A 2,568-nucleotide genomic window follows, 5' to 3' on the forward strand; every position below is an offset into this window, starting at 1 on the left:
AGGCAAAAAAAACTATATTCTCCGCCAGGGTCAAAATATAGGCAAAAAAACTATAATGATCGTTTTCGATCCTTTTTTTCAAAGAAATTTTTTTTATGATTTTCATTTGAATTTTTTTTATTTATTACACAAAAATTTTGATTATGCTTTGTAAAAACATATATATATATATATGATATATCCTATTATTTTGAAATTAAGCAGAACCCTTTGACAGCTTGGATGAATTGTTTACATAACCTTCTGCGGTATACTAATCACTGAATAATTTTCAAGGTGACATTATACAAATTCTTTGCTGTCCCCTTGAATTTGAGTTATTTTAATTTCTATATTTTTATCCATGACAATTTTATAATATTTGCTTTTTTCAGACTTTAAGACGTTATAGAGCGGAAAAAGTTATTCTACAATATCCGGAATAATTTCCAGAATCACAAACATTCTTCAAATACATTTACATTATACTTCGCAAGATGATCTTCATGAGAAAATTGTATTTAAATTTTGAACTGGAAATTAGCATAAAAATTAAGAAACTGGGATGGTTCAACATTTATTAGATTTCTGGCTTTTCAAACAGTCGTCGTCGTATTAAAAACAATACATTGAAGACGACTTTCGATTTTAATTTTGACTTTAATCAAGATTTCAAAGAGCACAGATACACAAGTGGAAACAGAGAGAAGCTGTCCATTAACAGCTTTTCTTTGTTTACTTGTAAGTTTTTAATTTGAAATAAAAGCGTTTTATAAATTAAAACTTAAAAAGAAAGTCGTCTTCAATATGTTGATATAAACGCCGACCAATGTACATATCTTTCTGCTAATCGCTGACGAAAACATCCTTAGTTTTCTCGCTAAAACTGAGTGCCATTATTTTTGTTGCACATTAATTTTTTTATGGCTTGTAATTTATTAGGATCATATTTCCCATAGCTTCTAGACTCTATGGGGGCCATAAAAATTACTTAGGATCCGAATACAATCATATCGAATATTTAACAATCATAATTAACCCGTGTCCTTGGTATTTATGTGTCTTCTCTCAATATTGTAAAATTCAAAATCTTAATATTTTGTAAAAATTTATAAATTTTGTTATATAAAATATGAGGAACCTGCATATTTTTGATTACAAAAAAAAGTATGCCGCAGTCTCAGGGAAGAGAAAATGTAATGAAACTTGTATAGATGCTCCTATAGAGATGATCCTATAGAGATGCTCCTACAGAGATGCTCCTATAGAGATGATCCTATAGAGATGCTCCTATAGAGATGCTCCTATAGAGATGCTCCTATAGAGATGCTCCTAGAGAGATGCTCCTAGAGAGATGCTCCTATAGAGATGCTCCTATAGAGATGCTCCTATAGAGATGCTCCTATAGAGATGCTCCTATAGAGATGCTCATATAGAGATGCTCCTATAGAGATGCTCATATAGAGATGCTCCTTTAGAGATGCTCCTAGAAAGATGCTCCTATAGAGATGATCCTATAGAGATTCTCCTATAGAGATGCTCCTATATAGATGCTCCTATAGAGATGCTCCTATAGAGATGCTCCTATAGAGATGCTCCTATAGAGATGCTCATATACAGATGCTCCTATACAGATGCTCCTATAGAGATGCTCATATAGAGATGCTCCTATAGAGATGCTCCTAGAAAGATGCTCCTATATCAAACTAAAGTAAATTCCACGGAAGATTAAAATCCTTTGCGTTGTTGATGATAACTCCTCTTCTTGAAGAGATATTATTGAAAAGCCAAAAATATTTTAATTTCTAATGTTTACTGCAGATATATTTGGTTTTCTCATACTTATGTAAAAAAAACTAAAACTAAAGGAGCTACGAGGTCACAAATATTGATTAGATTTGACCATTCTTCTTCCAGCTAACAGTGGCTAATGCTGAGTTTTCTTTATATTTCTCACATAAGTGCGAAATATTGTAAATAAAGGTTTGAAGATCCGTGTTGTATCTACGTAGCCTATAATACAACAAGCTTCACTGCAATCTTCTTCCCAAAATTGATGTAAATTTAAAATTTTAAATGGAAAGCATGAGTTAAATTAATTTCTGACTTATTAACCGATTTAGTATTGGTGCATTCTATAAAGGAATTAAGTCTTCGCTTCAAACTCCGACTTTCCAATCGCTATAATCTTTGCAACCCAATGTCGTAGATTTTAGTATTTCAATCATATGCATTCTGTTAGATAAAAAAATCAAAGGTTTACACAATCAGATTGCAAAGATATACGGATTAGAAAATTTTAGTTGAGTGGCACTGACTTAATTCCTTTGTATCATTTAAAAGTTTCGAGCTATGATATCATATCTATTACGTGTGAACTGTAGTATCCTGTTAGCCCTGTGTACATTGTATGAATATTGTAGATTTTACTGGTTGCCAAAATCAAATTAATTAGCATAAACTTTAAAAATATATATTTGCAGCATTTCCATATAAACTCTTTAACCAATGTTTCATACAAAAACTATGAAAAAAATTGTAAAAAAAAATGTTGTTCAGCACTAGGTTAACCCATGTTTTTAGATATTT

The 2,568-nt window shown here is 31.0% G+C and overlaps 1 long non-coding RNA gene across 1 annotated transcript; it reads left to right on the plus strand.

The window, feature by feature from the left end:
• Window positions 1-138: 138 nt before the first annotated feature.
• On the plus strand, window positions 139-1,123 carry LOC111715711 (uncharacterized). Its single transcript, XR_002768298.1, has 2 exons — window positions 139-276; window positions 375-1,123. It is a non-coding gene; the product is annotated as an uncharacterized LOC111715711 (long non-coding RNA).
• Window positions 1,124-2,568: the final 1,445 nt, after the last annotated feature.

The sequence above is a fragment of the Eurytemora carolleeae genome, unplaced genomic scaffold (assembly GCF_000591075.1).
Source record: "Eurytemora carolleeae unplaced genomic scaffold, Eaff_2.0 scaffold1854, whole genome shotgun sequence".
NCBI lineage: Eukaryota > Metazoa > Arthropoda > Copepoda > Calanoida > Temoridae > Eurytemora > Eurytemora carolleeae.